Source organism: Bidens hawaiensis, unplaced genomic scaffold (assembly GCF_021521415.1).
Source record: "Bidens hawaiensis isolate Kalapana, Puna unplaced genomic scaffold, B.hawaiensis_p1.1 tig00000905_1, whole genome shotgun sequence".
NCBI lineage: Eukaryota > Viridiplantae > Streptophyta > Magnoliopsida > Asterales > Asteraceae > Bidens > Bidens hawaiensis.
This window is the reverse complement of record NW_027491053.1, coordinates 2,467,162-2,480,738: the sequence shown is the minus strand read 5'-3', so window position 1 is coordinate 2,480,738 and position 13,577 is coordinate 2,467,162. Positions and strand designations below refer to the sequence as shown.

Below are 13,577 nucleotides of genomic sequence, written 5' to 3'. Positions count from 1 at the left end.
TTACGGACCAAAACTAAAACAAACTGTAACGTCCTCGTTTTGAGAATAAATAAATAAATAATACGAGTTTCATTATAGTTATTGTGTCGTGTAGTGGTAATTGAATTAATTAAATAATCATAAGATGAGAGGATAAGATTAGGGTGGTTTATGGGCTTGAAAATGATTATGGGCCTAAAGCCTTTGGGCTTAGCCTATTTAATCCCTAAAACCATAGACATTTTCATTTCACCATCTTCAGACTCCAATCACATACACACCTCCTGTACACACACAAACCTCTCTTGTTTTTCCTATTCCATCCAAGATCTTGAGAGAGCTAACAAAGATTGATTTCCTATTCAAGATCTAAGAAGGTTCAACTAGGATTCTAAGAGATCAAGATCTAATCTAACCTAATCTTTAAGGTGTGTATTAGGTTAAAGGTTCATCCTTCATTTCATCTTCATCTTGTTCTTGTTTTATAATAATAGATGAACGAATGGACCTTGTAAGTTGGAAACAAAACGAACCGAGCCAAACCGACATAAATGAACTCTAATTGAACCAAGTAAGAAAGTTGGATCTCGATATAAATAATTGGACATAACATATATACGTATATAAATAAGTTGGAATTCGACTCTAGATGGAGTGGATTGGAATTCGACTCTAGCTGGAGTGGATTGGAATTCGACTCTAGATCGAGTTGATTGGAATTCGACTTGGAATGGATTAAAATTCGACTCTAGTTGAATGGATTTGTCTCCTATGTGACTCGAATGGATTTGACCCTTATGTGACTCGAATGGATTTGACTCCTATGTGACTCAAATGGATGGATTTGACTCCTATGTGACTCGAATGGATTTGACTCCGATGTGACTCGAATGAATTTGACTCCTATGTGACTCGAGTGGAATCTAAACGACTCCTATGTGACTCGAGTGGAATCCAAACAAATCCTATGTGACTTGAGTGGAACCAAAACGACTCCTATGTGACTCGAGTGGAACCCAAACAACTCCTATGTGACTCGAGTGGAATCTAAACGACTCCTATGTGACTCGAGTGGAACCTAAACAACTCCTATGTGGCCCGAATGTACCTAAGTAAAACTTGAAAATCGATTCAAATATGAGAACTTAACCTGAACTCGAGAACTGACTCGATTAAGGATCATAACCTACAAACTCGTTAAGAATCCGCTACCTTATAAGCATGTTTAAAGAATCATTAACTTAAAAAGACCGGTTCATTAAACGGTTCATTAAACTAATAAAGTTAGGTTCGTTAAAGTAATAAAGTTAGAATTCTTTAAGATATGAGTTTGCTAAGAAATCATTAACCCGGTTCGTTAAGGAATCATTAACTTGAAAGTTCGGATTCGTAACTTATAGAGATCTTAACGAATAAAGATTAGTTTCGTAACCGACAAGTTCGGTGTTGGTTTCGCAAATAATAAGTTCGGATTAACTAACTTAAAAGTTAACTCCGTTAACTTGAGACTTTAATATATTAAAATATAAAGTTAATATGTGTAATTATTAACAGTTAGTCGAGCTAAATTGAAGAAAGGCATTACGATTAACTCAGAAAGGAATCGACTACAGGTGAGTTCTAGCCTCTTTCTTTGTAAATGTTTTTCGGGGTTGTGTGCATACTCCTATGTGATAGTTAATACCTTTATCTTAAGTGATAAGTGTATGATACGTGTATGATTATATTGAATGTTATTATTATAGAATGTCGTATGAATGTGCGTATATATATATATATATATATATATATATATATAATTATATATGCAATTGAAAGATATGTGAAGTATACACGTATGATAGCAAATGCATGAAATAAATGTATGGATGATTAACAAGACCTGTATGGTGGTATGGTTATGCGAAGTAAAGGGACCAGGCCCTATTAATATCTGAGATAGAAGGGACCAGACCCAAATCATATCTGAGATCGAGGCAGGAGGGACCAGACCCTAATAATATATGAGATTGGAGGAACCAGACCCTAATAATATCTGAGATTGGGGGGACCGGACCCTATTAATATCTGAGATAGAAGGGACTAGACCCTGAAAATATTTGAGATTGAGGGACCAGACCCTAATAATATCCGAGATAGAAGAAGTAGGATAGCTTACGGTATACCATAAGAAAGTATGAAATAAAGTATGTAAATACGTATGTATGTACGTAAAGTATGTATGAATGAGAAATAGCAAGTAAAGTATGAATACGCATCTTCGGACGTGTATAAGTATGAACGTGAAAGTATTGTATGTTAATTGATTAACTAGAACTCACTCGGCATAGCTGACTTTTAGTATGCACGCAGATGAGTAGGATGAGGCAGGTTGTTTAGAGTGGGACATGTGGCAAATAAAAGAAGACTGGCATCAAAGAGAAGAGAATTCACGTGCTATTTAGGTTTAATGTTTAAGACTTAAGATATTTCATTTTAAACAAGTACTTATGCTATGTAAGAATGGTTGACATTAATGTTCCGTGAAATGTTTTAATTAACTCTGATTTTCAGAATTATGTGAATGAGTAATTCCAACCAGCGTGAAAGTAGGGCACCCAAGATCGGGGGCCTTACACAAACCAAAAAGGACCAATAAGGTGCTATAAAGGGGCTCAATCGGGACTTTACGATAACAAACTTCTTAATTGTATTATATAAATATAATAATAACTGTCATGTCTACGTTGTTAAGGCTTTCATATGTATGATTTTGTTACATATTAAACTAGCTTTTGAACCCGTGTATTACATGAGATTTATCAAATGATAAAAAATAAATAAGGTATGTTATTTTAATTGTGATTCTCAAAATACTTAATTAATTAATTTAATGCAGACTTAAAGGAAAAAACAAACGGGTTAACGGAAATTACGAAAATAGCATGGTTTTGGAAACGTCGAGTGTTGATTTGCAAGAAATTTAAAAAAGGTGTTAAAGTTGCATAGTTGGTCAAACTAATTCAGGTATGAAAATGATATTATGTTATAAAATCCACACTATGTTATAACACGCTTGACAAAATGATTTTGATCCATGACCCATGGATAGTTAGAATGAATGAGATGAAAGATTACAAATTAGGAGAAATGTAGGCTTGACACTTAAGGTTCAACATTTTCTTTTATTAGTATAGTAAGATAAGATAAGATAAGATTCTATATGCGTTAATCGCATCTAAAACCGAAACCAACCAAATAAACTTGTTCCAATTGGGCTGGCTCTTTCGTATACCTAACCCAAACACCCAAAGTAAACTCGTATCCTTAAAAAGCCCGTTACCCTTATTCCCTCCCTTTTAGACATCCTCTCACGAACGGAACCAGAGTAGACATGGGAGACTAAGGTGCTGTTTGTTTTCTCAGAGGTAAAATTTTTGCAATATGTAGACCACATCTACAGACATCTGTAGAAGAACAAGTGGACCAAACCTCTACGGCCTGCAACAAGAATACTGTTTGTTTTTTAACGTCTATAGACTGTTAAAATAAACCGGTGCTGATGTACGAACTGTGGTAGTGGGTGGTGGTGGTGGTGGACGGTGGACGATGGTGGTGGTGGACGATGGTGGTGGCAGACGGTGGGTGGTGGTGGTGGATAGTGGGTGTTGGTAGGTGGTGGTGTTTGACCCTCTGCGGACTTTTGAAGATCTTAGAAGTGCATGGGCCAAGTATGCATCAAGAAGAGTTCGCGCATATGTTTTTTTTTAATGAAATGCCTTCGAAAAAATGACAGCACGCAGATTGCAATGTCTACGCGTGGTTTGCGCGACACAGACAAAAAAGTCTGCTAACCTTTTTTAGAACAACAAACAACACCTAACTTAAGCTGAGGTTCAAAAATCATTGTGTCTTGGCAAAAGGTTGAAAGATGATAACTTTTGGGATATGTTTGGATACTTACGCTTGACGCTTTCATATCCATCACATGCTTAACCCAAACCCAGTGAACTTGTATCTTAGAAAGCCCAATTCATAACACTCATTGGTTCATTACCCTTACCCCACCCCTTTCTTTTTGCCATTTGCCATCCTCTCACGATAGGAATTGGAGTAGTCATGGAAGACTTAATCAGCGTGAAGTTCAAAAAGCGTTGTCTTGTCAAAACGGAAGATATGATATTTTTTTTTGCTATCTTTGCATAAAAAGGCCGATCCACCTCCCCTTTCTTTTCCCATCCACTAAGTCTTACGATCAAAATTGAAGTAGCCATGGGATACTTACTCAGGGTGAGTCAATCTTTGGATAAAAACGCTCTACTTTTAAAAGCATTGCATGAAAAGATTGGTGCAATTTCTTTTCGTAACTTTTTTTGTTTTCTAACGTCATTATTGTTTGAATGAAATTTGCCATTAAAAACAAAAGAAAGAACTAAACTTGACTTTATCTTTTGTCATGTAGTTTTTCCAATAGCAATCTAATTAATATCTATTATTTTTATGGCAAAAATCCTTTCATATGACATAACTTTTTTTTTGATTTCTAGAGCATTATTGTTTGAATGAAATTTGCCATTAAAAACAAAAGAAAGGACTAAACTTAGACTTTATCTTTTGTCATGTAGTTTTTCCAATTGTAATCTTAATTAATATCTATTACTTTTATGGTAAAAAGCCTTTCATATGACATCATAGAGAAATGCTAAAATACATAGGGATACATACATAAGAAGTGTGAGAAGAATTTGTAAGCACACACAGAAAACCCTTAAAAAATCATAACTCAAAATATAAATAGAAATCAAAAAAATTTTAAAAACTAAAATGTTTCCCCCACTATTCCCGTTAAAAAAAACGCCGAAAAGACAAAATGCCGAAAAAAGACAATGATGAAAATAAACAAAAGACATAATCATAACTAATAAAAGACACAATAGATCACAAAATATAGCACAATGCCGAACAAAATATAACACAATATTGAGTAATTTAACACAATATCAATAAAAATATGACACAATTTCAAGGAAAAAAGACACAATCAATGACGAAAGTAAACACAAAACACAATGATAAACAAAACGACAATGATCTTTTTCCCTCAAAGTTTTTTTTAAGAACGAGGAAGACGGTGGGAACAAATTTGTGTTTTTACTTTTTTTTAATTAAATTTTAAGTTATGATTTTTTTATTATTTTTCTTTTAATTATTTTTTAGGATTTTTTTGTGTCACTACAAATCGTTCTCATCATTTTCATTTTTGTGTCCTTTATAAAGTAACTTGACCCTAACATGATATATAATCATAAATGCTGTCGACTTTCCACCTCAGCCATTTGCTTTTAAACTAGTTATTTATTTGTGCGTTGCACTGCAAAATCGATGGGTATAACCGACCGTTGCAATTGGTTAAACTAGGGCATTGGTAAAACCTGAACATTAAAACCCAAAAAAACAAATTCATCAAACTAACTTATAAAAAATAAAAATTTTAGAGCGACGTTTATTCGATCGGTATAACCCAAACGTTGTTGTTTCTGAGCATTGAAATGGTGGGTCGACGCAAATTCAGTCACATTTGTTACAGTTCGGAAAAAAAAATTGAGGTGGACAAATGGGGTGACATCAGTTGGTGAAACTCAAGCACTGGTAAAAGACTAGATGTTCAGTATCGGGCGTTGAGTCTACGCAACTTTGATCTGTTTCTGTTACGAAAAAAATTTAAAAATTGAGGTGGACCAATGCTGTGGCTGCGGTCGTTGAAACTCTGGCGTTGGTAATAAAACCCAAGTACTATTGGTTCTGGATGTTGAGGCGGTAAGTCTACGTAACTCCGGTCGGCTTCTGCTACAATTGTTATGACACCAAAACTTAAACAAAGAAAAAAAGAAAACCAAATTAGTGTGTCCCAACAAAGGACCGCTACTTGGTCCAATAGAAAGCTTGGGGCACAAAGCTTCTCGTTTACTCCATATAGATAATATGCTTTTTAAATAGATGTAAAAAATCGCATCTGGCCCTCAAGTACTCAACGAGTAATCCGCAAGCACTCCTTGCCTAGGCCGAGTGCTTGGCGTGTAATAAACGAGTACGCTTCGATTAGACTAGGACTCGCAACTCCCTAGTCGACCAGTTCGGCGTAACAACTTCAATGCCACTTATTGTTTTCTTTTCTTAAAAGAAAAAAAGAAAAAAAAGTCCAAATCGCAACAGCCATTGCCCTATTTTCCCCCATTTTGGCATCGTGTCGTTCGGAAGCGGAATCGGAGTAATCTGTGATGGGGTACGTGCTGAGGGTGAGGTTCTCGTCGTTCTTCGCCGGCGCTGCGGTGGCGTCTGCTTACGGCTTTTATTACCTTCACAAGGATTACAAGATTGCTCATCAAGCTATGTCTCAACAGGTATTATTATTATCATCTTCGCTTTTTTTCTTCTAGGTTTATTATTTTTATTGATCAATGTTGGTGCTATCATGATATTAATGTTGATTGAAACCCTAGGTTATTGATCTGGGAAAAATGTTTTATATTATTATTATTAGGGCAACAATTGATGAATTCTATCATGCATTATGCCTTAGATTTTGTGTTAATAAAGCATGGGGGGGGGGGGATAATGTTGTGTTGTTATTAGGAAATAAATGTGTACCAAATGATAAATCTATCAAATTTTGTGTATTCAGCTGCAACCGTTAAAGAGCAGTAGGTTTGCAAGGATTGTTGGTCTTGTTGGTCTTTTGCTTAGGTTTAGCGGTATAGAATGGAATCAGTAAATAATACTGGTTACTTGTTTTCAAATACGGGGTTATGAACAAGTCTAGAGGTGTTTATGATCCGTTGAAACTGTCCAAAGTGAAGCAAGTCAGCCTGCTTATTCGGATTGAGATTATACGTATCAGCCATGGTTTACTCCATACGGTTTGAAAACTCTATTTCATGGCTTCGCTGACGGCTTGGATCATGAAACTGGTTGTTTAGACCTAATTTATATACATATACATTTGTGTATAGTTTTCAACAAACGATCTTATTATCTCTAAAATAATTAATACAAAGTAACAATTTTGAGAAAAATAAATAAGATAAAAGGTTCAAAAAGCCTAACCCAACCGTTTTTGGATGATTGTGCTGGAACCAACCAAGACAGCCAGTTTGATTAGCCATTTTCTAAAATCCAGTTTGCGGTTCGGTCCAATTGTCCAAAAGTATTTTTAAAAACGGGCCTAACCAGAACTGATGAACAACCTAGATAGAACATTTATGATTTACCAATACATAAAGTTTTGGAGGAAGTGTATTGATAAGAACCGAAATTAAGAACTTGATTACTGAAATTGAAATGGATGGTGACCCGATTCGAGATGGGTAATCTCCAGATTACAAGGTTAACAAACCCTAATTTTTAATAACATAAACATCGACAATTAATAAAACAAAGATAACCCTATTAATACTAAAACTAATTGACGGTTCTAGAACAAAACTACCCCACTAATTCTGCTTAAAACTGTTCCCGCTTGTTTGGTAATATGGGAAAAGATTCTAAGGGACTAGATACGTATCAATACTTCCCGCCCGGTAAAACGACTTGTCCTCAAGTCGAAAATCCAATAATTGTTTACTGCTGTACCAAGCGATAAGCCATTCTGTTGTAGCTTCACAACGATCTCGAACTGAATGTATTTGCCAATCGTTAGTAATGGATAGGAAAACTAAAGGTGTTGCTGGAACTTAAACTTGGGCAAGTTTCAGCATGACCACATGAGAACCTGGGTGAATCTGGGACTTATTAAGAAAGATGTGATAAAAAAACAAAAAACCTAAATGGTTGTTTTTCAAAACGTGGATATGGCTGAATTTGAGGAACTACGCCATCTTCATCCCCATTTTTCAGTTCACAATGCTTTTGAACACCATCTCCGATCTTTAACTGAACATCATCTTCCATATCCAATTGAACACCATCTTCAATAATACCATCTCTGACCTTTAATTGACCATCCAAGACATGCTTAGACTGATCTGCAATCTTTGATTGAACATCCAAAAGATGCTCAGATCGATTTTCATTCTTCAATTGAACATCTAAATCATGCTCAAATCTATCTTCGCCAACGCTAGGGTTGTCATCAAGGGTTTCTTCACTGACCATATCTAGCAATGGTACGTGAAGAGGGTCATGGTCGGACCCCCTGCGGTTCCTCTGCCACCGTTGTCTTCACATCATCGGCTGATTGTTCACTGTTACAACCATCTCCGCTCACCCGAACTTTGATTTCTTCAACATCGTCCCTCAAAGATGAAAGAATGGCGTCTAATTGTGCTACAATAGTTACTAATTGATCTGCAAGATTCTGGGTTGCATGCGTCATTCGATTTCTCGGCAATGGAACCAAATGATAAGAACCGAAATTAAGAACTTGATTACTGAAATTGAAATGGATAGTGACCCGATTCGAGATGGGTGATCTCCAGGTTACAAGGTTAACAAACCCTAATTTTTAATAACATAAACATCGACAACTAATAAAACAAAGATCAATCAATCAATCAATCAAGCCCAGTAACATCCCACCGACAGCAAAGCTATAAGTAGGGTCTGGGGAGGGTGGGATGTAGGCACACCGTACCTCTATCCAAAGGAATAAAGAGGTGGCTTCCAGAGAGACCCTCGGCTCTAAGTACATGTGTATGAAGCAAAATAAAGGAAATCAAAGTTCAACAGTTATATAAAAACTACTACTAATTATAATAATATTAATAATAAGATCACAGTTTAACAGCTATATAAAAGCTAATAATAATTATAATAATAATAATATATGTAAGGGAAATACCATTATGGTATGTGACCTAAATAAGTTAAGTCTAAGCCCTAAGGTATTCAATTCTCTCTAAAAATCCTTAACTTTAATTCTACTTCTCCACGAATTCCTATCCTCAACCATGTCCTCGGAGAGGTTTAGGTCTATCAAATCATGCCTAATCCTCTCATCCCAAGTCAATTTCGGTCGTCCTCTACCCCTCCTCCACTCTATAGTAATGTTTTCTACGGATCTAACAGGATTCGTCGTCTGTCTTCTCTTTACATGTCCAAACCATCTCTCCACTCTCTTATCTTCTCTTTACATGTCCAAACCGTCTACGGATCTAACAGATCTAACACGGATCTAACGAATTCCTAATAAAACAAAGATAACGCTATTAATACTAAAACTAATTGACGGTTCTAGAACAAAAATGCCCCACTAATTCGGCTTAAAACTGTTCCCGCTTGTTTGGTAATCTGGGTTTAGGCGGGAAAAGATTCTAAGGGACCAGATACGTATCATGTATATGTTGAATAGCAAAATTGTTATTTTTCTTTGAAATCTGACCAGTATTATTTATGATGCTTTTGTCTTACGTGTTTGTAACTTTTAGTTGTATTGTGATTTTTTTTGTGTTTTTTAAGTAAATCCCAAATCCTGATCAATTTTTAATGGTACTGCTAAGTCTTTAGCACCCCTGGTGCCACAAATTTTGTATTTCTGTTGCGGACTCTAAATGCTATCAAGGCTGAAATAGTTCATTTGGAAAGCATGACAACACTGTTGTTGTAAAGTGGAATATAGTATTTGATTTTGTACTATTTTACAAAAGGTGACCTAACACTTTCATATACTATTAACCATTAAGTTCCTTGTCATGGGTGGATTGCTACATTTGTTTACGAGTCAACTGCTTAGTATTGACTGTAGTTCTAGGTTAAGTGCTGTTCTATGTGGGCATGATACTGAGAAGTTTAGGTGGACGTTTTCTTGTTCTTTGTGACATTCTTTTTTCCAACATTTATGTAGATGTGTTCCTGAGAGATATATATTATGTTGTGTTATGTAACTCTAAAATATAGAGTTGATTACAAAGACTGTACAACTTAGATTTTTGGTCCTCTATAATGAAGCCAATAAACATGGCCCTTTTAATATGGCGATGTATATTTTCTTGAAACAATGTTAATTAACCAACTAAAGATTAAAATTAAATAGAAAACAGAACACAAAGTCCATAGGCCATACCGTAGATATTAAAAGCCTCCGCTTCTTGTTTCCAGGCCCATGTTCAAGGCATGGCCCAATATATGCGCCTCTAGTTCCTAGGCCCTCGCTTCTTGAAGTTGACAACACACTTATAGGCATTGATGACGGATCAAGAACAATGATCATTTGAACCTTTACTGTTTACTATTTTTTGAATATTTGGTTTTCATGCTTTGAACATTTTGGTACTTTACTAAACATTTTGTTATTCAAGTTTTGGAATTACATTTGAATGACTTTTTTGAAATTTTGCTACTAAGATGGTATTAAATGTTATATAATGGCTTTTGTTTACTTTATATGAAGAATAGTATTATTTTTCTAATACGTAATATTTTAATTTTTTTATTCACGTGCTCTTTTCTTTTTTCTTAGGCTCTCACTTATTTTTTGCCTAGGCACCATGCGAGGCCTATGTGCCTTGAGTGCGCCCAACGCCTTTGATAACTTTGGGCCATACCCCTTGAAACCTACATTTTCGTCACCTCCTCTTTGTCATTGCAGCAGTCCTTTGTTCAGCTTATCTGCATTCTATGTATGACTTTTCTTCAAGCATATGTAAGAAAATAGAATGTTTCTTTGAACAGAAAATTTGCCATCAACATATCTATCTGTTTTTAGTAGCAATTTTCATTCCATTTTGGACCTAAAAGTTCAGCCAAAGGCTGATTTTAGTTCTGGGTTCAATGATATATTTCAGAAGAATCAAAAGGAGAAAAAGCTTAATTAAGATTGATTTCCTGTTGTTTTCAAGTTGTCATGAGTCATACACATGCTAGATCTCATGGACCACGAGGCGAGATGCTTACGTACTACAGCCAAAAGCTGCCTTTTAATCAAGCAAACCATTTACAATCTCTTCTTTATTTTGGCCATTTTTACATAGCAGTCTACTCATGACCCTATATTTGACCAATTTTGATGCCAATGCGTTTGTTAATTTCTATCTTTTGGTCCAAAAGGTTAATATTTGACATTCAAGTGATTAAACTTATTCTTTAGTCGGTGATCAGTTTTAAAATACTAACTGTTTTGGATCATTGGTGTTATAGATAAACGATCTTCACAAATCTCTTGATGAACGCATATCTTCATTGGAAAAATTGAAAGAAGTTGAATCAATGAAGCCCTTTGAAGATCCAGAATAAAGTAAGCCCGCCAAGCATCGAAAAGTTAATCAACGTTGTATTATGTTTTATTATGTTACATTTTAATTACCCATTTATGTCTGCGCAATCGATAATGGCAATATATGCACCTGCATTTTTGCTTTTTTAATTCTAATAACAGTTGTGGATTGAGAACCACACACTTAACTGGAAGCTGTTAAGAGTGAAGCAGACATGCACATTTATCACTTCCATTTTGATCCATTGATTTGGTTTTATTCATTATCTGAGTTTATTTTTTTACTCATTGCTGGCATTCTTCTGACTTCAAGTTAATGCGGGCCAAAGTGTCTCTGGGCTTGAATCAGCTACTAGATGTGGGCCAAACTTAATGTTCAGGCCATCATGTTTTTAAAGTCTAATTTCTAATTGGACAACCATATGAACATCAGAACATGAAGTAACGTCAAGTTGAAGTTAACCAAATTGATGAAAACACCAAAGGGAAAACGTCAATTCTTGAAAACTTGACGGGTGGTCGATTTTTTGTCGATTGATTGCTATCCACGTTTTACTTGGTCACGTTATACAAAATGTCATGGTGGGGTATATCGAACGATGCCCTGTTACGAGAACTTGTTATTTGCATGTGCCCCACTCGAGATGACCAGCACTTCAATAATTCAAGTGTAAAACAAACGTCTTCTTTGGACCATAGGGAAACATGGAGTAAATGAATGAAAATCTTGAATTTTTATCATGTTCTGTTATTCATGGTTTAGGCAGGTCTAATCAACCTTTCTGTGTGTTTTAAATAGAGAGAGATATCATTATCTATTGTAGAAAAACAAAATCTTTTCTTTTTTAAAAAGATTTTAACACGTGATATGATTATGATGACAATTTTACATGACTTATCTTAAAGATAATGCGTAAACTGTTAAAAAGTGAGAATGTATTTTAGTGAAAAGGAATTTTTTTTAAACACTCCGGTAACTACTAGCCGTTCGAAAAAAAAAACACACACCTTCCACTTTACGTCATGTGAATAATTGAACAAGGATGTGGTCAATTACCTTCAAAGGTTTAGATTGGGGGTACATAGGAGAGGAATATGTAAAATCATTGAGTTTATACTTTACTTCAATCCTTTCAAAATCGTAACAACATATCCCTTTTGTGATTTCTTTCTATCAACGAAAATCAATAAATAATCAACAACTGTTATGTGTATTATCTTTATTGAACAAGTGGAGTGACGGACCAATTGAACGATCCAATGACTTCCGATTTCACATGGTTTTCGTGGCATGGTAATGAGGTGAAGATGCACATTGCTTGTCTTCTAGTGATAAGAATTCCAATAAGAAATTTGAGAGATTTAGATTTAATTATGTTGTGATTGTAAAGCAAGAATCGAACATACGGCTATTGATGCATGCTGAACACATCAGCACCGAAATATCCACGTTCAGTTATGTAGCCACGCTTAATTTCTCATTTCATGTAGCCATGTTTAATTTCTTATTTTTACTTGCAATTAAGTGCATGTTTTTCTTTTAAGTAGTGCATGCGGTTGGTTAGTTAAATTAGGTCCATGTGCTATCATGAACTTGTTCTTATAATAGCTATACTAGAATCGAATGTAGTAAATCCTAAAAAACTGGATATCCTCGTTCAAGAACTTGTTCTTTTAATAGTCAAGCCGCCCTTGAGTTTTAGGTCGGGTCACCAAAATTTAGAAATCTTGAACACTTTAAAATCAAGAATACTAGTACTAACCATATAACCAGCGCTTCAGCTCATGTTTCAAAGCTAAACCGAGAAACTCACTTTAGAACAAGAAATACAGGTATTAATTATTTAAACATTGTCGCTATTCAACTCAATTTTACAAAGTAAACGAATTTAAAATAATCAAAGATTACATGCTAAAGTTTGAATCTCAGTATAGAATCTTAGGCGGTGGTGTTTGTTTTATGAAAAAAGCTCTGCGGGAGCTCTTATGTCTGCGCTGTGCAGACCACACACATACATGATCGTCTATAGGGTGTTTATTTTCTCGCAGACATATCATTAAAAAAATATCTGCGCGGGTTCTTCTAGGTGCAGGCCCAACCTCTTCTAACCTTATAAACCATCGTTCTCCTTCACAGACTTTCAACCCTAGCCACCATCCCTCGCTCTTCCACCGACCGCCACCCCTCCACCAGCGTCGCCCCTCCACGACCCCTACTCCACTGATAGAAATCCAACACCCAAGGCATAAACCTACTATATCCTGCTTTGCTGCCTCTCGTCCCTGGTGCTCTCCTCCACTGCCACCGCCTGCCGTCTCTTCCGAACTTCGACATTGACTTTAAATGAAATTGATAGCTTTGGAATTTTTTATTTGCTAAATTTTTCCCGTGATAAGACTGAAAGAAGTTATT

General features: G+C 35.5%; 1 long non-coding RNA gene across 1 annotated transcript; it reads left to right on the top strand.

Annotated features, from left to right (window-relative positions):
- The first annotated feature begins 6,219 nt into the window (after nucleotides 1-6,219).
- On the top strand, nucleotides 6,220-11,399 carry LOC143547430 (uncharacterized). The gene is made up of 2 exons (XR_013137767.1): nucleotides 6,220-6,359; nucleotides 11,089-11,399. It is a non-coding gene; the product is annotated as an uncharacterized LOC143547430 (long non-coding RNA).
- Nucleotides 11,400-13,577: the final 2,178 nt, after the last annotated feature.